This window comes from Onychomys torridus, chromosome 4, assembly GCF_903995425.1.
Source record: "Onychomys torridus chromosome 4, mOncTor1.1, whole genome shotgun sequence".
Taxonomy (NCBI): domain Eukaryota; kingdom Metazoa; phylum Chordata; class Mammalia; order Rodentia; family Cricetidae; genus Onychomys; species Onychomys torridus.
In genome coordinates this window covers 9,549,309-9,572,944 of record NC_050446.1, presented here as the reverse complement: position 1 = coordinate 9,572,944, position 23,636 = coordinate 9,549,309, and the positions used below count along the sequence as shown (strand labels likewise).

Sequence of the window (23,636 nt, the reverse complement as noted above, 5' to 3'; positions counted from 1 at the left end):
TGGCAAAGCACATTCTCTCTTAGAAACAAAGAGGGCCTGTAGATTCCTAAAGGTGGATTCCATCCTTCTGTTCCATCCATCCATTTCTCATGCCGGGTTCTACTCTAGTTGTAGGAAGAGCCCATTCCAGGAAAGGAATCTTCCAGAATGGGTGGCTTTGCATCTGAGCAGATATCTCCATAGGGGTAGTCCATGAGCCTTCCACTTCAAAGCAGAGAAGTTCTTCATTGAAGAGTCCCCTTCATTTCTTCATTCAGCAGGTGCTTCCCTGAGTACCTGTCATGTTCCAGGCACTATGCAAAGGTGACAGCAGATACAATGTGACCAGGATCCCCTGTGTTGTCTGTCTTCAGTGGAAACACTCAGATGCTCTTAAAGAAGGGCTTTTAATGTTCTGTGGCAAGTTAGTAATGGAGCTCAGTTGAATAAATATAATAATGGTATTTTTCATGTATTTCTGATGTAGAAAGGAAGATGCCAGAGTATGACTTGAATGATCAGATCTGCTTACAATGAAGTCACGGATCTCACAGGTACCCTGGCTCCTGTGTGTTTTAATGCATTTGTTGGTCTGGTGTTGTTTTTTAAAATGAAGCAAAGAAGAGGGTGTCAGATCTTGTATTAGTTCTAGATTGGGTGTCCAGCGCTTCCAGCCCTGTGTATCAGGAGGGCCAGACAATGTCCACAGAGTGCCTGAGCCCCAAGGGAGGCTGAGGAAAAGTAAACAGGCAAGGATGAAAGTAACCCCCCAAACCCCATCCCTGTGCTACAAGCTTGTGCCCCAAAGCGTCACCAGACAGCTGTGCTCCACTGTTCCATGCATGTGAGGTTTGTTTGGTTGGCGATTCTGTACCCTGAGTTACAAGGGCTTTCTGTGTGCCATTCTGTAGTAGAGAGGAAGGACAAGGGCTGTAGAGCTGATCTAGGTGCCAAGAAAACTCCTATCCTAAATGCTCCTCATATTCGGAATGTGCATTTCTGAACAGTGGCCCCTGAGATGGCTGCCTGCATCTGTGCTTGTCTGAAGAGTAAAGTGTGTCTCATTCTGCTCAGACCTGTACAGAATGGCACAGAGTCTTCTGTCTAGGTAAAGTCACCTCTTGATTACCCAGGCCTAAGGCAATCACCTTACTTATTTTGTAAAACCTTCTTAAAGGCAAACTTTGATTGTACACAGAAGTAGACAAATACTGTAATGGACTTATGCACCCCAGCTGCCAGCAGCCTCTTCTGTGATTTGAAGCAGACCTAAGACATCATGGTCATTAATCCCTTATCCATGGAGCCCATGGATACAAAGATATGTAATGTGCAAAAACTCTTTTATTTGTTTGTTCTTTTTTTTTTTAAGCCCTGTCTGTCCTGGAACTCACTCTGTACACCAGGCTGGCCTCGAACTCAGAGTGCTGGGATTAGAGGTGTGTGCCACCACCTCTTGGCCCAGGTGAAAGCCTCTTAAGGAACCATAACCATAATGCAGTCATTCTGCTGGAAATCAAAACTAATAATCCCACAAAAACTGCCTGTCAGTCTCAAATTTTCAATTGTCTCCTAGGTGTCATCAGTGGTTTTTTTAATAGTTTGAATCAAATCCAAATATAATCCACATCTATGATTAGCTTGTAGTCTTCTATCTCTCTCCTCAATTCCTGCCCCCTTCTCTTTTTGTGAAATTTTGTTGTCTAAGGACCAACTTGTTTTCTATTGTCTGGATTTTGCTAGCTCTGTCCCCATGGTGCCATTGGCTAGATCCAGACCTTCCTCTAGAGTCGCAGTGATATGCTTGTATGTTTTCTCAGGGTCATTTCCAATGGCATTGTGCCCTGTGAGGAAGCACAAGATTACTGGCTATTTGACTTTTTGCTGGTGGCAGCAGCTGGGGGCTGGATGCAGAGAGGTGGCATAGTGACACTATGGCCCAGATCCTGTGAAGGGAGGCTTCCCCTTGTCAGCTGTGTGGGCACCCCGAGTTGTCATCCACATAGGACAGCAGAACAGATGCTTGATGCTGCCTTTTGGGTCCCAGTTTTCAAAGTAGAGTTGATTCTCCAGCACCTTTCAATGGTGACTAGTATGCTTTCCCCCTGGTTTGTTATAAAGGTGATTCTTACCTGGGTGGAAACACTGATTTCTGTGGGGAGCTGTGTTTACTGCCTTTCAAAACCCCAATATCTGACATCTGGGACCAGCAGCTAATAAGAGTGGCCCAAATGCTCTAAGAGCTGGTGGGGACCACAGCTGGGTGATTAGTCTGACCACTTTTATCCTTGTTTTCAAGAAGCCCTGCGTGGCTAAGCATCCAGACTGGCTTCCTTGTCCAGAGGAGGAAAGTGGGCCCAGAGGAGGTCTGAGGCCACATCGTAGTGACACATAGCAGCTGACACCTGAATACTGTGCCTTGAAGGACGGCTCTCTTGGCAGTAAGACAATATGACCATGTTGCACTTGGAGCTCCAGCTTCCTCTCTATAGTTGGCTTGACTGGCTGTCCTGGATGGCCCTGAGATGGTCAGGGAATTTGTCCCATGGAGAATGTTTCAGGAGAAGAAACTCTTGAACAAGGGTTAACCTTGGAGCCTGGGATGACCAGCAGTAAAGGGTTAACCTTGGGGCCTGGGATGACCAGCAGTGAAGGCTTAACCTTGGGGCCTGGGATGACCAGAAGTGAAGAGTTAACCTTGGGGCCTGGGATGACCAGCAGTGAAGGCTTAACCTTGGGGCCTGGGATGACCAGAAGTGAAGAGTTAACCTTGGGGCCTGGGATGACCAGCAGTGAAGAGTTAACCTTGGGCCTGGGATGACCAGCAGTGAAGAGTTAACCTTGGGGCCTGGAATAACCAGCAGTGAAGAGTTAACCTTGGGGCCTGGAATAACCAGCAGTGAAGAGTTAACCTTGGGCCTGGGATGACCAGCAGTGAAGCCTTGGATCCTGGGATGACCAGTAGTGAAGGGTTAACCTTGGGGCCAGGCTGAATGGCAGGGCCTAAATAAATAAATAAATAAATAAATAAATAAATAAATAAATAAATAAATAAATAAATAATCTAGTCGAGTTCGTCCTTGGAACTGACATCAAAGTGGTACAGCTGTGACTAGCCGCCCAATTAGTGCTTCTCTTGTTTAAATGGGCTCCTGTGCACTGAGTCTTGCAAGGCTGTTTTGCTTGGGCTTGGGAGAGCAGAAAGGAGGAAGGGCCCTTTCCTAATTGCAGTGTTCTTAAGGCATAATGATGTGGCTTGGGGGCTTCCCTGATTAGATACTGGAACTGTAGGTTAGAGATGGAGCTAGTGAGGTTCATTGCTGTGTTAGCTTGTTACCTGGTCGGGCTCTTTTGGTAGCTCTTTCCATAATCACTACAAACAGTTGATATTTACAGATTTTTTTTTTTAAAGCAAATAATGAAACAAATTGGTCAAAAGTCTAGCTTCTCAAGAAAGCACAGAGGTTTGGAGACATTTCTTTGCTAACTTCTCTGAGTCCCCTGTCTTTCTAGCAGGCTTGGCTTATTGTTTCTTCACATCTAATTACAAGATTAGTGCTCAGGAGCCTGGGAGTTAACCACAACTCAGAACAAGATAACCTAATGTCCTAGAGGCCAGGTTCCTCATTTCTTGACCCTCACTCTTTAGAGCACACCTTACTGTCAGATGATGAGGATATGGAGAGAACACAGCCTAACATTGTGGCATTTAGAACCAGTGTGTGCTTAGGTCCCTGGATGCAGTGAAACAAAGCCCAGGGCATTCCAGTTCACCTGACTTGGGTGTTTGCCTCCCCATTCCCTCTTTTTAATTAGGAGGAGTTGAATGAGTAGAATTCTCTCCTTGTGGTGAGTGAGCATTTGAAGACCAGGGCTGTGTCCTGATGGGCTTTGCTCACCCAGCCCTTCATCACATTGTGCACTGCTGCACCCCACCCCACCCTTTGGTGTAAAGCAAGGAGGCTGAAAGCCAGGGAACTGACATTTCCCCAGACTTTATGGAACTTGTTTATTTAGCATTGGGAAGTTCATCGTACTGTCCCTGTAGCACGTGTCTCCTTTCCGTCACTTCTTTACCAGGTTTGCGAGGACAACAGTACCACTCCTGGCTTCTTCCCACTAGTGAATGTGGTGATGAGCTGGGGGGTGGATCAGTAGAAAGAGTGGGGCTGGGCAGATGGCTCAGCTGGGAAGATCTCCAGCACCCATGCAAAAGACAGGCATGGAAGCTGGGGTTGGGGAAGCTGGCCAGCCAGCCTTACTGAAGATGAGTCCCAGACTCAGTGAGAGACTCTGTCTCAAGAAATTAAGTGGAGAGCAATCAACGAAGACACTCTTGGGCCTCTGTCCTCCAAATGCACCTCCTACACATGCACACGCGCAAACACACACACACACACACACACACACACACACACACACACACACGAACATGTACATACTCCACACATGTGCATGCTCCCACATGCTCTAGTCACAGAGAGCTAACTGTCCAAAGTAAGCCGAGCCACTCCTATAGTGGAATACAATAGTGACCTCACTTTCCATATGGAGAGACAGGGTGGGTGATTTTAGTATGCATTCTTCCTAAAGAATCTGAAATACTCCTTGGTTCAAACATGTGCTGCCTGAAGCCTGCATGTTTGTGAGGGAACAGATCCAGCTAGCACAATGGTTCTCAATCTTCTAATGCTGTGACCCTTTTTTAAAAAAATATTTATTTATTACATATACAGTGTTCTCCCTGTATGTGTCCTTGCAAGCCAGAAGAGGGCACCAGATCTCATTACAGATGGTTGTGAGCCACCATGTGGTTGCTGGGAATTGAACTCAGGACCTCTGGAAGAGCAGTCAGTGTCCTAATCACTGAGCCATCTCTCCAGCTCCAGCTGTAACCCTTTAATACTTACAGCTCCCCATGCTGTGGTGACCCCAACCATAAAATTATTTTCTTTGCTACTTCATAACTATAATTTTGCTACTGTTATGAATCATAATATAAATATCTGATATGCAGAATATCTGATACGCAACCCCTGTGAAAGGGTCATTTGACCCCCAAAGAGGTTGTGAGCCACAATTTGAGAACCACTGAACTAGCTAGCTGACGCCTGTTCTAGAATTAGGGTATTTGAGAGGCAAATAGAAGACATTGTCAATGTGCTGCCTGTTTTAAGTGACAGAGTAGTTGAATAAACTTTCTTCTGGCTTTGTTGTCTGTGTGGGATGTGGCTCAGTCACCTGATTCTGACCCTGGTGTAAATCTTAGGAAGCTTTTGAAGTACCCTTTTGGAGAACCAAAAGTACACCGAGCGGCCAGTTTCCCTCGTAATTCTGGGAAAAGGGGCTTAAGTTGAGACATGACCAAGTAAATGTGTCTCCTCTCTACACCGGCCCTCAGTGCAGCCTTACCTTTGGGAGCCCAGGGTGCTCCCTGTCTCCGCTGAGCTGTCAGCTTAATTACCTTCCTGTCCCCCTGCAGCCTGCCTGCCGGTCTCCTCGGCTCAGCTTCCTCTTCCTCATCCACATCAGTCAGAGCACCAAGTCCTCCTCATGTCCCTGGTGACTAACATCCATCCAGATGCTTCTCATCATGTTCTAACCACCCAGACCCTCCATCCAGCCCACCCTCCCCTAACTTGCCCCAGCCACCAGCGTTCGGTCTGCTCCTGGAGCTCTCTGCCTGTCCTTCGTTGGGTCAGGTGCTGTGTGGCCTTCCGCAGGCATGCTGTTTCCACGTGGCAAGTGCTGCCCCACCTCACTCCCTCTATCATTCGACTTTAGGCAGACATAGAAGTAGACTAGAGCCCACAGGGACAGCGCCTGAGTCTCAGATTAGCACCGTTTGGCCATGGTTTTTTCCCAGCCCTTTGTTTCTTTTTAGTGTTTGCTTTTTTGTTGATGGCGCCGTAGTATTGTAAAACAAATCCCTGATGTCTTGTGTCTCACTTCTGAATACTTGCTTCTACAAAACAGGAAAGCTTGCTTTTGTAACTTATTCCCATTAGCTCGGTTGACAGACATAAGGCTAACTCCCTAGCTTGTCTCCCCAGTCCTGCTCACATTTGACTCTCCTGGAAATGAATGCCTTTGCTTGGGGTCTGTGGTCCAGACAGACTCCACGTAGCTGTTTTGGTGGCTGTGGTCTCTGATTGGGTCCTCCGTCCCAGTTTCTCCAGCTGGGCTTCTCTGATTCTTGGCTCTATTTTTTTTTTTTTTCCTCTGTTTCCTCTTCCTGATTTCCCTTACTATCCTTGGGTCTTAGCCCTTGTTGCCTGTGCTTCTGTACAGCCATCTCACCTCTGAGGACTTCTGCTCTATGCCCTTGGTTTTGGTTTTTTGTTTGGTTGGTTGGTTTTGGTTTGTTTGATGCATTGGTTAATTGTTCCTTATTTTTTTTTTTTAGCCCAGTTTGAAGTCATTGGTTCCAGTTTTTATTGGCCAGTGGATCCTGGTGTGGACCACTGTCCTGCTTGATTTTTGTCTTCTTGTATTGGGTGAAGTAGAATCAGGATTCAGCCTTGTCCTTGTGTGGGGGCTTGACCTCTAGCATGTCCCCTGGGGCAGCCTTCCCATACACTGAAGTGCCCAGGCATTGGTCTGACTCCATGGCTATTGAGCCATCGGAAGCTGTTTGCTGCCCTGACTTGATCTAAGTAGCTGACTCTGCCCTGCTCCCAGCGTGTCTGCAGAGGAGGACTGCCTTGCACTTGCAGCATTTGCTGGAGGGTCTGGGCCTAACTGTACACACATCCCACCAGGACCTCTCTTTGGGACCAGTTTTTCCTATATCCACCTTTCAGTTCTCTCCCTTAGTTAAGGACCTTGCTGTTTTGGAAGCATTTCCTGTGTTTTCGGGTCTGCTGGACATCTATGATCCTGTCTCCCGTGTTATCAGGGACTTGTCTAGTTTTCCTGGAGTTTTCAACATCTCTCGGTGCTTTACTTGCTTAGTTTGGTTTCCAGGAGAAACTTAGGAAAATTCCAGAATTATGCTCCATTAAATTAAAGATAGCCTCCTCTTGTGTGCCATCACCTCCTTTCAGCTCTGTGTGGTATACATGGCCCCTTTGTCTTCACCCAGGACTTCTCTGGTCATGTGTCAGGACCATCGTGCTCCTTCTCGAATATCCCTTGGGCTGAGCACCAGCCTAGTGTGCAGCACCACTGGGTTCTTTCTTCCTCGCCACTACAGGGATTGTAAGACTTTCTCCAAGAGCTCTAAACCTCTTTTTACTATGATTGTAGTATCCAGAAACCAAAAGAAAATCCTCCTCCAAAGGTACTTAAATTACAAAATACAAGGAAAAAACAACTCCATTTAAAGATACTGAATTAATAATGAAATATACACTAAAGTGAGCATCTTCCAGACATAAAAGTCCTGGCTTACCTTCTCCTGTCAAAGAGGAGAGGTATTTTTCTGTGATAGTCTGTTGTGAGTGAGTGCATGCGTGTGTATATCTGTCCCACACTATGATTAAAGACGGTAGTGAGTGGTATCTGAGATGAGGTGGTCTCTAGAGTCATTCCCAAGCATGACACTCACATTAGTGAGCCCTATTATAAAATGGGAAGACAGAAACAAAGCCAGGCTCCTCCTCACTCTGTCTGGTACCATATGAGCTTGGGCCTACCCCTTAGTGACATTAATCTTTGTCCCATTCATAAATCAAGGAGCTTGGGTCCTTCTTGGCTCTGAGCCCTAGGATTCTTGTAAGCCTGAGTTGCTGTTAGCTGAAGACAGCTTCTGACCTCCAAGCACAAGAGTCTTATTTTCTGAATGGTATCTCTGCTGTAAATAGAGTGCTGTGAGCAGAAGCACACCAAAAGCCTGAATACTTCAGTTTAATTTTGCAATTACCCATTTGCAAGTAGCCACTGAATATTTCTCGTTGTTGATTCACAGTGGTGGTGTCATGGGGGACGCGTTTGAGAGAGAGATTTCTTGGAGCAATACAGTTCTGAAAATAGAGCAGGCATTCCTGGAAATTTTGAATTAACACCCACAGATTGGTATGGCCTGGGGTTTGTGTTTTGAATAAGCTTACGGTGTAGTATTTATTCAGACACAGTGGTTCTTACACAGAGTGAAGGCCTGTGAGGAAGGACTGAGCTAATGACAATGGCAACCTCATTGAGCCCCTGTCATGTGCCAGAGCACCTCACGAATGGTGGATGCTGCGATCATTATTCTCACTTAATAGGTAAAAGCTGAGGTGTGTAAGAAAGTTAACCAGTGCCAGGCAGCTAGTGCAGAGCAAAGGTAGCCATGACCACAATAAACTAATGCTCAGATATTCTTCTGGCACTGGATCTGCTCTGAGTACTTTGCATCTGTTAAGTCATTCTGTCGATAAGGAGACTGGGCACAGAGATAGTACATTGCTCAGCCCTAGTCACAAGACTAATTCAGATCCTCTCCTCAAAGAACATGAGCTTGAGAAATGCCTGCAGCCTAGGTTCTATCTGCTGGACACTGTGATCTAGTGTCGCAAAGTAGCTGAAGCCCTCTTGGCCATTTCTGCATGTGTTAGGTGTGGAAAGGGCCCTAAGTGAAGGACTTGAAGCTGGTTCTGTGCACTAAGGAGCATATTGAGTTCTTTAGCCATGCTGCATGTGACCTGACTCTCATGACCCACCTCTAAAACCCTGAGTTTTGGGGTCACTTGCAGAAAGAAACACACTCTCAGTTACAGGTGTCAGAAGCATATTGCAAAGGGAATGTCCTCTCTAGGATGACCATGGTTAGAGATTCCCAACTCCATGCTGGTCACCTGCTATCCCACCTGCATAGGAACTATGCATTGGTGCTATCATGTTTAGAAAAATGTGTACTGTAAAAGCACTAATGCAAAAAGAGAACCAGGGGGCTGTGGTGATACGTTCTTAAAAGATTTGTTTTATTTTTAGTTATGTGTGTGTGTGTGTGTGTGTGTGTGTGTGTGTGTGTGTGTGTTTGTGCGCGCGCGCACATATGTGAGTGCAGGTGCCTGTGGAGTCCAGGAGGGTAGGTAGGGTCCTCTGGAGCTGGAGTTACAAGAGGTCGTGAGCAAGAGTCCTCTACAAGAGTCCCACACGCTCTTAACTGCTGAGCCATCCTCCAGACCCCTTAGTGGTATGTCTTCATGAAGGTTTTGAAGTAACCCTGCTAACAGAGAGTGGTCTTTTTAACGGGGTCCTTTGTTTTTGGTTGTTTGAACTGTTTCCTATCTTCAGGTTTGTTTCTAGGAAGAGTGAAGCAATGCCTTTGAACATACACTAGCCCAAGACTTGGGTCAGTCTGTAGATACCTAGACAAAGGTACCTAGACTAGCAAGCCACCAGCCATATCTTAGGAGCCATCATTGACAGAGAGAGGCCAGGGCATCAGCAGAGGGCCCAGCATGGCTGCCTGCCCTGTGGTTATTGAGCTGATTGCTTAGAAAGTCTTTAGTGGTTTTTCAACTTGAAAAGAACAAATTTGAAATAAATAAATTGATCCGTTAACCTGTTACAGGAAGGTTTCCTTTGCGCTTAGTACCCTAGAGCATTTCAGATGAGATTTACTGATGCAAACTGTAGTAGATTTTCATGGTGATATGTGGACTGTAAAGTGACCATTAACCAACTTGCTTTGTTTATGAGAGAGACAAGCACTTAATGCCACTGGCCCTGTGCTGGACGCACATACCACTATGATGTGTTTCAGCGTGGTGAGGCCATTGATCAGATGAAAATGACCAGTTAGCAAGTAAGTGTTTCCTGGGCCAGAGGCTTTTGAATAATGTGTTCTTCATTTAAAAACAGCACTTCAAGCAATTGTTTAAACCTACCCATTTGGGAACATAGGAGAGAGCTTCATGAATAATTTATTTCTGAAAGAAAATATTGAGGGATCTGAACTTATTCACCTTCCAAGCCTTCTGACTAGAGTGGAAATAAATACCACCAAATGCTAGGACGCAGACCAGTAGACGTCAGAATGCAGACAAGATGTGCACAAGCCTATACACTGCATTCTTTAAACTGTGTGGAGAAAGGTGTGGGCATGTAAACAAGAGTTTAAAATAAGAGCTGGGTATGGAATTGCTGGAAGGGGTGTAGGATTTTAGATGTAACATTGAACATACATTAGCATAGTGCCGTGGGAAAACTTGAAGTGCGGGTAATACGTCCTTGTGTCTAAAAGGACTTTATCAAAGCAGATCAGTGTGATCCCTTGTGCTTAAACATTATGCTTTCTACTTTCTAAATAGACCACCATCTTGTAAAAATGGTACGTCCTTGCTTCAAGGTTTAAGAAGAGTTTGGTGATGGTGCAGGTATCTATATCACAGCATTGAAAGCTCCCCACCCCCATTCTAGGCCATTGAAGCCTCACAGTTTTGTTTTTGTGGCACTGTCTGACATGTGGCCATGGTGATTTGCCCTCATGGGTGGAATCTCATCAGCCATCTTGGTATTGAAGGAGTTAACACAGGCACAAGGATCCTGAGTGATGCCTGGTGGTCCACACACCAGCACTGACAGCGGCTGGTGTTTATGAGTAGCTACCCTGTCTAGCATTACTGTCAGCACTTAACACTGATCCACCCATTTGAATCCTGGCTGTGCCCTGAACTGGGTGCAGCAATAGCCTTCACTGATAGATGAGAAACAGAGACTGGAGTACTTATCTGAGATCTCTAAGCTGATGTCCTTAACCCTTCCATCATCCACATGGCAACTTCTTGGCCATCCTCACTCGGCCTGCATAGATAGTCCATACCATGCAAGGGTACACTCATTAGTCACGATCCTTTTTTAACCCCACAACAAAGTGGAACACAGCAATGATCTGCGAAGAAGGTTAACAGGCCTAGCCGCCATCCCTGATGTCAGATTTTCAGTCTGTCAAATCCACTCTCACAAAGCCTGTTTTCTCCAGGTTGTCAGGGTAACGTGGTTGGAAACATGTAGCATACATACAACAGCCAGGCGCCTGTGCTTATAGAACAAGAGCAAGATTGGGGAGGGGGGTGCTATATAAAGCACAGAACTTGGGTTGATGTTCATAACAAAAATTAAATTGTTTTCTTGTTAGGAGTAAACGGAAGTCTTTGTTTTTTTTAAAAAAAAAAAAAGACCCATTCGTGGTTGGAGAGTGTAGTAAGTGTCATCACCGAAAGATCGAGGCAGGAGTGTCTGAGCCCTTAGCTAATGAGAAGCCCCATCCTCCAGCAGAGGTGGACAGCTGAAGGGAGGCAGCTATAATTGAGCACTGCCCAAAACCATCTTGGAGTAAATATTTTTTTACTGTGATGCAGGAATCTCGATGGGTCCCATCTTCTGTTTCTATTTACTGCTTCTGCGGGCTTTAAACAATTTCATGTTTAAGATAAGGAGCCTCCCATTTTAAGCCAGTCACACTTGAAAAATAACCCTTGGAATTATGTGGACTTAATTCCTATCCATTTTGTTTCAGAAATACTAACCCCAGGGGGTCTTTGTTCTCTACACTAAAATTTAATCTATTTGGAAAATTCCATTTACTTTCTGTAGAAATGGACCGGCCATGGTTCCTGTGAATGATACGGTTGCTATTAGCCCTGGACACTGTAGAAATGAACTTCGAAACAGTTGGGTTGGACCAAACAGGAATCACACAGGGCTTGGAAATGGCTGAGTGGACATTATGCCTTGATATTTAACTGGTCATTGTGCCTCAGGTTTCAGAAATATACATTTGGCTTTTTGTGGTTTTATTTGGGATTTTTTTTCTTATAAAACAAAGTAGATGAATCAAGTGTGTTTGTATCCATGCTAAAACTGATATCTACAGCATGAATAGTGTTAGTTATCTGAGATCCCAGTGAGATGGAGTTGCCTTGATATGGACTTGACCCAGCTCTCCCCTCACACAGAAGGAAAGGACATTGAACATAATTACTGTTTTATTCCAAAAGTTTGTCAGAAGCATTTCAAAGCAGACATTAACTGAGCATGGGCTAGCCCCTTACTTGGGTTCATCTGAGTGTGTCTAAGCACATACTTTAAACACACTTATTATTATCCCAAAGTACGTGCAAGAAAATAGTCTGACATTTTGCAAATCCTCTTTTGCATGGTTTCAGGGACATTTAAACAGTGGCCAGAGTTGACTGCTAAGAAAGCAAAGCAGGTAAGAGCATGCTGCTGCTGGAGGAGGCACCATGGCACACTGGTCCAGGTGCACTGAGAGAGGCTCTGGACCCTGCCTCTTGGGAGAGTGCTACTCCGTGAGCTTCTCAGTGGTCACATTTTAAAGTTCTAGAAGGAGAAATTCCCTCAGAAAGGTCAGAGTTATAGTCCCACGTTACCTTCAATATTTTGTATCCAGGTACATGTTCTGTGACCAAATGTGACAGAAGCAACTTCAGGGAGGAAGGGACAGTCCATCACTGTGGGAAAGGCCTGGTAGCAGTGTGAGGCAGCCCGTCACGTTGTAAATGCAATCGGGGGAAATAGGATTGAATTCAGCTCTCTCTTCTCTTAATTCAGTCCAGGATCCTAGTCCCTGGGATGGTGTCACCACATTCAAGGTAACTCTTCCCTCCACTCTGGAAATGCCCTTTTAGACATGGCCAAAGAAAGGTGTGTCCCCTAGAGAATTCCAAACGCAATCAGGCTGATAGTGAAGAGCAGCCAGCACAGCTTCTCCAGAAGGAATGGTTGGAGGTAGAAAGCGCTGCTGCTGCTGCTGCTGCTGCTGCTGCCGCTGCCACTGCTGCTACTGCTGCTGCTGCCTTCCAGCTCCAGACTCCGGAGTCTTCCGGGGCCTATTATCATAATGTGAAATCTGTCAAACTCCTGGAGTATGTTTCCAAACTTGGTTCACTCAAGTCCTGCTACCTTCCTCAAAGAGAAAGAATTGCTAGAGGTGGTGGGCCCTGTGTTGTCACCTTTCCAGCGTGTGTGGGTCCTAGTGGACTCAGGCTGGCCTGCTGTCCCCAGTGTTAAGGAACTGTAGCGTGCAGAGCTTCCCCAGTGCAGTGGCAGCTGGTTAGTGAGGGCTCAATTCTGCCGTGTGCCCTGCTGCCTTCATTAGGCCTGACACACAGAGGCCAGCGCCCAATCATTATTTACTGGAAAATCTGGAAAAAGCCATTTCCCAGAGCTGTCAGCAGGTCTTAGAACCTTCATGGAAATGATTAAAAGTCCGCCACTCTAATCATAAGCAAATGCTTTACATTGTTTAACGGCAAGTAATCTGCCAGCCGCTTTGAAAACCACAAAGAAAGAACCCTTTGAATTAGGGCTGGAAACTACTAGAGCATTTCAAGCTGGACAGAAATGCTGTGTTGTTCAGAGCCACCGCCCAGGCCGTTCCCCCGCCCCCTTCTCTCAAGTTCCCCATTGTACCAACCTGAGCCTGCCTTCCCCTGCCAGCCGTCTGCCTGGCATGTTTTGGGGTTAAGCCTGGCCTGGTGGGCAAAGCCTCCCTTGAGCTGATAGGCAAGCAGTGTTGTTAACAAGAGTTTAATCTCCTTGCTGTGGTATTCATTTAGATGGAAAGGCGCTTTTCTAGGGCACATTTCCTGCCCCAGTCCCCTCAGACCTTGTAGGAGTAACTGTGTGCTTAGCTGGCTGTGAGTTTGAACCCCCACATCCTCTCCTAGCAACCTTTCCACACTTAGAGCAGTGAAGTGTTGCCCGATGTCTAAGCTCAGTGTGTCCTTACTCAGAGCCTCCTGTTGGCATGCTTAAGGTGCCTGTATCCTGTGATCTCCCTGTTGTGAGTCGCCTCTCCTGCCTGGCTGGGAAGGGAAGCTTTGCATACCTTGTTCCCAAGGCGTGGCTGGTTGAGTCTTCCTCATCCCCACTTGTCACCCCTCATCAGTCACATCACTACTGCTGCTGTTTTCCTCTGGGAATCTCTCCCATACATGTAATTGTCCATGTTAACACAATTCCAAGTAGTCAACATGAATGCAGTATGAGTCACTGCTGTCCTCATCAGACAAGACCCAGGGACCTGAGAGAGAGTCATAGACCTGGCTCTGGAGCAGTCTGCTCTGCCCATTGGAGAGTCCCATGTGACCCTGCATGTGCGCACCCTGTGCCTCACCTCATGTGCCGGTGATGGTATTGGGAGATGGATATACCTCAGTGGAACAGAGCAGGGCTTCTGGTTATGGATGTGTGAGCATCTGAGATCTCGGAAGGAAAGGACCAGGTGCTTGTTCTCTTGGCTTCTGTTTCTAAAGCTGTTGCCATTTAATGGAATAGTTGTTTTCTCCCTCCTATTCTGAGGGCGTCTGGTAAAGGATAAGATTTTGATTACCTGTGCACTCTGCACATCCTACTCGACTACCTTAGGGCAGCCCGCTCAGCTCCAGTGGGTACTGGTCTGTGAGCTCTGATGGGCGGGTGCCTCCTCCAAATTCCTTTTTGAAAAACTGCTTCCTGGGGTTCTTAGACACCCCTCCTCAGCCCACAGATGGAGCTGCTGGTTCCCTCCTGCCACAGGTCCTAAAGAAGTTTCAAGAAATGGACCTGGGATCAATGAAAGCAATGTGTATACATTAAAGCTAGCCTTAGGATAATCCTGTGTTAGAAATACTGGTAGTCTATACTAAAGCCCATCAAAGGTTGGGGAATGTAGTGTTCCAATACCTGAATTCTCTACCGAAATTAGCATTCAGAGATGGGTGGGTCTTGAAAGCTGTGGAATTCCTTCTTTGTGCATTCAGTAACCTTGTAGGAAATACATGTTGAATTGGCTAGGGCTAGAATGAACCACAGAAACCATCTGGTTCAAACACTAGGAAACTGACACAGGAGGAGCAAATGACTTGCCTGATGGGACAGTGGGTGTGGAGAGCCAGGACGTCTTCCCTTATCTGGACTTGTCTCAGTGAGTGCACTGCCCTGTATGTTTCGGCTAAGATGACCTGGAAGAGAATACAGGGTAGAATGACGTTGGTGCTTAGTTCCAGGTAGTTAGTTGCTTATTCCATGGGTGTGTGTCGAGGAGTGTACACGTGTGCCCAGAATTCTAGGCTTTGGCTTGTTATTTCATGTGGTCTTTAGAACCACCCTATGGACAAAGAATCTGTTATGCTAATGTTCTCATCCCATGAAGGTTGAAGCCCAGTAGCTACCTCCGTGCCTCAGTGCTAGGGCTGAAACTCGGGCCCAGCGGCTACACACCCAACTCCATGCCCTATAAGCCACCTTCCTGCTTTGTTAGTGTGAAAGGATTTTTGTTGTGCTGTTCTGAGGACCATATCTTGCTTCAGTTATAATGTACAGGATTAAATGTGTCAGAACCATTGCCTGTGTTCAGATGTGTGTGACACTCTTGGTAGTCCATGAGCATAGAGGTGAAACTGGATTTGTGGTGTGAGGCAGAAAACTGCTGTGGACAGTGCTTGCATGGGAGTCCACTGGTCTTCCCAGGCTGTGCATGGCTCAGGAAGGCAGCACTGGCTGCAGCCTGGACTGCGTTCTTTTCTGTGGGAAGACGTGAGTGAGTGAGTGAGTGAGTGAGTGTGTGTGTGTGTGTGTGTGTGTGTGTGTGTGTGTGTGTGTGTGTAGGAGGGAGTTGGTTTTTTGTGTTTTGTCTTCTTTTTTCTTGTTAAATAGCAAATTTACTTTTAAGCCATTGCTGCAGAACAGCCTGTGGACAAATGAGGAACCACCTTTGTCTATGGAGGGTGGTTGGACACTTTGAGCTCCCACTCTCAACACTGCTTTCTTGTCTTGTTCAGCAACTCTGCTGCCTAAGTGGACTGCCCTCCTGAAGGGAGCTTTTTAAAAGACACCCCACCCCAGCCCACCCCAGCCCACCCCAGGCATAAGATTATTATCTTTCTTCTCATGTCTGTCATATAACTTATACCTTCTGAAGGTGGCCCTCTCATCTCAGCTGTCAACGGCATCGACACAGAGTATTTCATAACATCCTTAATTCTGCTTGTCACGACTCTGGAATCTGAACAATGTCCCCAGTTTGTTCCTGTGCCTGGTAAATTCCGAGTCTCTTGCTTCCTTCCTCAGTGGGTCTTGCCAGTGGTGTCTGTAGGTCATGGCTGTTCTCTGTTTCACCTGGTTGGTAATGTGCTCATTTATGTTCATTGTAATTTTCTTCTGCTTCTCTAGAATTGATTTGCTTCAAATTTTCTGACTCTTAAATGGAAGTTTAGCTAGTTGGTGTTTATATAAGTATTTGAAAGCTATAAATTTTTCTCTAAGCATAGCTTTACCTGCATTCTATGTATTTTTTATTTATTTTATTATCATTTAGTTCAAGATTATTTTCTAATTTCCCTTGTGATTTCCTCTGTCTTCTGAGATTTCTAGAAGTCAACTGTTTAATTTTCAAATAACCTGGGAAGGAATTCCTGATGAATTTTTGCCAGTAGTTTTTAAACCCAGTTTTGGTCGGAGAATGGATTCTGCAAGAATCTGAGACTAGTCTCAAGCCGGCTACCTTCTGGTGTTCCTTGTACACTTGTGGAGACTGTGTATCCTTGCAGGTCACTCAACTCCAGGCTGCACATTCCTGCTGCTCTGCTGGCTGAACCTTTCCCATCACTAAGAGGGCTGCACCTTGTTCCTAGGAGCCTTCACTTAGGGTTTGCTTGGCTCCTAGATCAGGGCTTCTTAAAGTGTTCCCACTTTTAAGCCTGTGACTCCTTTTCACTTGAGAAGTTTTTATGATATAATATAGGCATGCCCATCAAACATTTGCTATGTTTATTTTAAAACAATTCTTTGGTGTACATATAATTTTACTGTTTACTACAGATGAGAGAAAATTTGCATGCCAGTTCACTGGGTGTGTTTGTTTATTTTACATAAAGATTCCATCTTGGCTGAGGATGAGACACTACAGGTGTACAGCATCTTCAGCATTTTTCAGAGTTGATCACTGATTTTGGTTTTGTCATCAATGCTGAGATGGCCTTCTTATCAACACATAGTACAGAATGGCAGAAGTATCTTTAGGGCCATTTCAGAAATTGTTAGGAATTCCATCATAATCCTACACCAGAATTCATTTTAATGCTTTTTTTTTTTTCTTTAAGAAGTCAAACCAGCAACTAAGTAGCAAATTTTGTTCTGACTCACAGCAATCCAAAGGTGTACAGTGTGTGGATACATGCTGAGGACTAATGGCAGAGGAACACTGTCTTCGTCTGTCATAGTAAAACCCTTGTTTCTATAGGAGCAGAAAACTACAGGCAAGGTTATAACATGCAAAGTCTTTGTTCTGAGCCACAGTATTTCAGGCAATTTGTTGTTTTTGTGTGGTGCAAGGGCATACACAGGGTGAGGTGCCTTGTATGTTCAGAACCAAGGCTAAGTGAAGTCACGTGAGGTGCTGTGGGCAAGTGCTGCCAGATTCGTGATATATTTAATCTTGAATCCATTTTTGGTTGTTGTGTATTCAGAAACCTCTTATAGTTGCCAATGGGTTGCAGCCCCACAATTTAAGAAGTTGGGTTCTGGGACTAGAGAAATGCCTCACCTGTTAAGAGTTCAGTTCCCGGCCTGGCCAGCCGGCCAAGAAGTGGTGGCACACTCCTTTAATCCCAGCACTTGGGAGGCAGAGGCAGGTGGATCTCTGTGAGTTCGAGGCCAACCTGGGCTACAGAGTGAGTTCCAGGAAAGGCGCCAAAGCTACACAGAGAAACCCTGTCTCGGACAAAAAAAAAAAAAAAAAAAGAAAGAAAGAAAGAAGGAAGGAAGGAAGGAAGGAAGAAAGAAAGAAAGAAAGAAAGAAAGAAAGAAAGAAAGAAAGAAAGAAAAGAAAGAAAAAGAAAACGTTCAGTTTCCAGCACCTATGTTGGCCAGTTCTCAGCCACCTGTAACTCTAACTCCAGGGGAACCCAGTGTCTGACCTCTGAGGCCATCTTCACTCATGTGCATAGTCTCACTACCTACCTATACATATTTAAAAGTAAATCTTTGAAAAATAAGTTGGGTTCTAGATTGCTTTATTCTTTTTTCTTTCTTTCTTCTTTTTTTAAAATAAATATTAAGGCTTCCATTGCTTATAAATGATGGCCCTCCCTTTTTGTTTGGAATGGATTGCTGTAGAAATGTGGGGACAAATAGGTAGGGCTTAGGGGGCATGAGACATGGTTAGCAGGTGGTCAAGTGATTGACCTTAATTATCTTCTGACATACAGTAAAAAGATCTTTAAGATTGCCACTGATTTTTTTTTTCTTTTTTCCTTTTGTTTGTTTTGTTTTTCGAGACAGGGTTTCTCTATATAGGTCTGGCTATCCTAGAACTCATTCTGTAAACCAGACTGGCCTCAAACTCAGGAACTCAGAGATCTATCTGCCTCTGCCTCCCAAATGCTGGATTGGCGCCGCCACCACCTGGCTACGTTCCTCGTTTTGTTTTGTTTTGTTTTGTTTTGTTTTGTTTTGTTTTGTTTTGTTTTGTTTTGTTTTTTGAGATACAGTTTCTCTGTGTAGCTGTCCTGGAACTCTCTTTGTAGACCAGGCTGGCCTCAAACTCACAGAGATCTGCTTGCTTCTGCCTCCCGAGTGCTGGGATCAAAGGCGTGTGCCACCATGCCCAGCCTGTCACAGTTTGTTTCAGGTACTGTAAACCACCATTCTCAAGTGGAATCCAAGGTTTTGTCTACAGCCATACCACCCTGAACACACCCAGTCTCCTCTGATCTTGGAAGCTAAGCAAGGTCTGTCCTGGTTAGTACTTGTATGGGAAAATCCTGTGTAGTGGATAGCCATCCCAGCATTGGCCTGGAAGTTCCAACCCCATTGAGGCTTCGGTAATGATCACGCCCACAAGGCGGGGCAGAGGAGGGAGCGGAAGACCAAGGATCAAAAGGAGGTCTCTCTCTGGGTTCTGAGACCCTGGACACTGGAGGTAGACCGAGCAGAGTTCTCCAGAGAACACCACCGGACTGCGCCATACCTTTGCCAGACCCTGCAACCTACCCCTTCATTTGTAAGTTACCCCACAAAATAAACCTCCCTTTTAACTACGTGGAGTGGCCTTAATAATTTCACCAATAATCCTGGGTGTGGCTCCACTGAGAGCAGTGTTCTGACAGTGTCTAACTACGCCGAATATGGTAGAATGGCTGTGCACATGCCCAGTGTGGGAACCACTTTCCTTCCTCTCACTGAGCATGTCTCATGGCTACTACACTACATTCTCAGACACATGGTCCAGCACGGTTATCTTTCCTGTCATCAGTCATCACAGCCCTTGCTTCCTGGTCTTGCTGCCTCTCCTGGAATGCCTGTCCATTTCCCCGCTTCAACACCTCCAAGTGGAGGCATGGAAATGCCTTTTGGAAGGTATGGAAGGGAAGAATTATCTAGACTAGAGAAAGAAACACAATAATTTACAAATAGGCAAACTCTTTAGCAACCAAGCTGTTGTTGAATTATCTGCTTTGGTGGGTGTTTCTAAGCTTAGTTGCATGTAAGATTTTTGTCATAACTTCCTTCAGCTAGTCCATTGTCTGCATAGCTTTCTTAAGTAAATTCACTTTTTAAATTAAGCCTCTAGCTGCATGGCTGATCAAAGTGGTATTTATGAAGTCACTGGTTTTTATTTGCTGGTTATGTGTTTCTCTCTATGTAGATGTTGACATGAACGATGTTCATCCTTGTGTCACGTGCCACTGTGTGAATATGCTTGTGGATTTTGGAGGTTGTGTGAATTTGACAGTGAACTTAGAAGGAAGCTGTCCGGGACACATAAGAAGAAAGGATAAAGTCGAGGGTGGGGCTCAGTGGTAGGGCATGTACTTAGCCAGCACATGGCCCTTGGTTCCATCCCAGCATGGTGGAGAGAGTGAGGGAGAGTAAAGGTGAAGAGCCAGACCTGGTGTTTCTCACCTGCTGGTTCTGTTTGAGTGACATAGATTTCTGAACAAAGCCACATCCGCAACTAAACAGTCTAGGGAAATTCTGCTAATAGAATGCTGTTTAATTATGGAACAGAATATGTAAAGTTCTATTTCATTATTAGTCAAGAACATGCACGTTGCTGTTACCTTCAATTAACTTCAATATCCAGTTCACTGTATTTCGTACTCTAGCATGTGGAATTTCAGTGTTGCTTTGGTGTTGTGTTTGACTTAGAAGTATTGGTGAAATTATTAAGGCCACTTTACATAGTTAAAAGGGAGGTTTATTTTGTGGGGTAACTTACAAATGAAGGGATAGGTAGATTGCAGGGTCTGGTAAAGGTATAGCGCAGTCTGGCGGTGTTCTCTGGAGAACTCTGCTCGGTCCACCTCCAGCGTCCAGGGTCCCAGAACCAAGAGATCCCTTGCATTTGGATCCTGGGTCTTCAGTGTCCTCTCTCAGTCCCACCTTGTAGGCGTGATGTTACCAAAGCCTCAGTGGGGGTTGGAACTTCCAGGCCAAGGCTGGGATGCCCACCCACTACATAGAAGAACTTTTCTTGTTCTGGAAGGAGATGTGAGGAGGAGAGTGTCTCAACTAATGAAGAAGTTAGTAGCAGCTTGGGGTAATGGTTGACCTCCAGGGCCTGGGCAGTTCATGTGCTGCCTTCAATGGGCAGAGACAATGCTGTCCTTGAGTGTGAGAGGAGGGCCTAGGTGCTGGGGGAGACAGATAGAATGGGAAGTCAGAACACTATGTGAAGAAGGCTTCGATGGCCCAGTGCAATGGGTTGCTGGTGACGTCACAGGCAGGTAGTACTACTGCTGACTGCATTTCCCACCGCCTGTGTCCTGTTCAGGCCTCTGTCTTAGTAGAGTTCACTATGACCAAAGGCAAGTTGGAGAGAAAATAGTTTATTTCAAATTATAACTCTCGCACTCCATCACTGGGAAAACTCAGGGCAGGTATTCAAGGCAGGAGCTGAAGCAGAGGCCGAGGAGGAACACTGCTTACTGGCTTGCTCCCCTTGGCTTGCTTTGTTCACTGGGCCCACACATATCAGCCATTAATAGAGAAATACCCTACAGATTTGCCTACAGGGTAATCTGATGGAGGCATTTTCTCAGCTGAGGTTCCCTGTTCCCAGATGACTCTAGCTTGTGTCAAGTTGACTAAGAAAAAGAAAAGAAAAAGCTATAATTATAATAACTAGGATGCCTCTCTTTGGCCAGACACAAACAGAAGATGGAGAGCAGAGAAGCCTGTGGGTGTAGTCCACATAGCATAGCCTGCCAGGCAGGGTCCAGCCTCCAGAGGAAACCTCCACCCAGGGCTTTGTGTGTAAGCTGAAGAGGATGGGTGGGTGGGGGTTGTCAAGAAAGTGAACAGGACTCCTGCCACCTTTCTGCCATGAAGACAAAGCCACCCGGTCCATGTGCCCTTGCCATGCTGCCTTGTGAATGAACAAAAGAAATAAAAAGGAAGGAAAGAGCATGGCTGCTCCTAGGTTTTGTGGAGGAGGAGGAGGATAAAGGGGAGAGCACAGGTAGATGCAGGGACATCTGGGACAATACACAGGGGACATGACCAGGCTGAGCTGGGCCACGTGGGAGAGGGGAAGGAAGGGAAAGAAGAGGGGAGAAAGGGTAGCCTAGGTACCACAGTCAGGAGGCCAAAGGTACAAAAAAGAAGGTAACCAAAATGTCTGGATTGTATAGGAAAGAGCCTCTGGGGGAAGGGCAGCCCAGCCCCTGAGCTGGAGAGTTCAGGGTAGAGGGCAAGGTATTCCTGTAACAGGTAGGGACTGAAGGATGCTGAGAGAACCTGGTGGCTAGGTCCACTTTGATATGTTAAATAGGCACCTCAGCTTAAATAGGCACCTCAGCCTTTTGTCTGGGGTTTAAAACGTAACACCTTGCCTCTGCTGGATGGTAGGATTTAGCAAACACTGAACCCTGTATGTCTGCAGCCTTTTAGCCAGACCTCAGTGCTCTCCAGCCAGCAATTGCTGTTGACCATAGTCTAGTTGATGCTCTGTCTGTGTGGGCCAGCTTCCTCAGCACAGTGCAGTACAGAGGGAGTCAAATGAAGATGTCTGGCACAATTCTGGCCTGCTTATTCTAGCCTACCTCGTACTAACTCATATTTCAGGATCTTACCTAAGCAAGCATCCTGCCTTCTCTCCTAAGCACCATGCTGGGGGGAGGTCTCCTTTCTAAAAGGATTGCAGTGAGATGTGAGGAAGCACCCAAGCCTGCTCTCAGGCTGCTCTGAGGGTGGGGTCTTCAGGCTGCAGTGCACTCACTGAGGCTTTGCATTCCATGCTACTCAGGCACAAACAAGGTCTCACCTTTTGTCCGGGTGGAAGACAGTACTTTTTGTGTAAATGGAGCAGCTGTCATTAACTGCGTATTCCAAGCTGAAAGCTTACATGTTACATTCTTCCCATAGTCCTGGCAACTGGATGAAGTAGATGGTGTTCTTATTTGTGAGCTACAAAGCCAAGGCTAGAGAGGACAGAGATGAGGGCAGAAGAAGACTGAGCACCTGGGCCCCTTTCATTCCCAGAGCTTTTGTGTGTCAGGTGTCTAGGGCCACTTGTCAGCACCTGAAGAGACCATAGCAGAGGCGGCAGCAGGATGGCCGCGGCCCTTGGTGGTGTGTTCTGTTCTGTTGGGACAGGTTGTGTTAAGTGATGTGAAGGGGGGACCCAGAGAAAGTTCCACTCAGCAAAGACTTGTGGAGTTTGGCTCAGGAGGAGCAGTTGGGAGTTCTGCCCACCTCCATCCCACTTCTGCCTCCTTCTAACCCATTTACCTGTGTCACTGCTGTCAGGAAGGGCCAGCTTCACTGGGCCGCACTCACTGTTGGGTGACACTTTCTGCTTTAGAGCTTTGACTTGTAGAAGAAACAGTTGCATGGAGACAGTTTGATTCACTCTTGTGATCTCTCTCTCTCTCTCTCTCTCTCTCTCTCTCTCTCTCTCTCTCTCTCTCTTGCTTTGATCCAGTCTGATTAATTCTCTCCAGTTTAAATAAAACCAAGTGGTTATTGAGCGTGTTTTGTGTAGTGACATCCCAGGGGCTGGAGATGGAGCTTTGGACTCTCTCGTCAAGGAGTTGTTTGATGAGAAGAAACATAACAAGACAACTGTCACACAGAAGCACGAGTGCCCTGGATTGTTTTTGTGGTTTCCTGGAGTGTGCTGACCCACTGGGACAGCCAGTACACATTTGCTTAAGGTTTTGTTCTGACAGGACCAGGTGTGTGACCAGGGATGGTGATCACTGTGAACACTACCCTCTCCATTCTCTGGGCAGTAGAATCCCCACAAGAATGAAGTCTTATTCTGTATGCAGGCAGCAAACTAACCTACCACAGCTAGTCACCATTCTCAGTACTGCCAAAAACGAGCCGGCGATGAGCAGGTAGTGGGTACATGTGAGCAGTCTTCAGCTGTGACAGGGGATGTGAAGGGACACTCCTAGAATTGAGAAGGTGTTTGTGGTCTGCCAGGAGCATCCTTCCCTTGTCTCACATCCATTCACCATGCTGAGCCCATTTGAACCGTGTGGTTTTTAACCAGAGCCCGAGGAGGTGAGTGACAAGTGGCATGGTAGCTGCTGTTAGTTAGTGTTTGGGGAAGTGGAGCCTGCATGGTTTTGTTGTATAAATGGCCTTCCCCCCTCTCCTAAGCATTCAAGGGTTTCTAGAGAAGGCGTTGAAATCACTGTTAACCCACTTTCCTGGCATGGCCACTGTCAAGTTCTGCCCTTACTGGGCACTGGATGGACATTTATTGAAGGAAC

General features: G+C 46.1%; 1 protein-coding gene across 1 annotated transcript in view; it reads left to right on the top strand.

Annotated features, from left to right (window-relative positions):
• Positions 1-510: 510 nt before the first annotated feature.
• LOC118582776 (mediator of RNA polymerase II transcription subunit 27) overlaps positions 511-23,636 on the top strand; it is an 87,970-nt gene continuing 64,844 nt past the window's right edge. The window contains exon 1 of the mRNA XM_036185874.1: positions 511-533. The gene's annotated coding sequence lies outside the window, so the exon portion shown is untranslated. The remainder of the gene's footprint in view (positions 534-23,636) is intronic.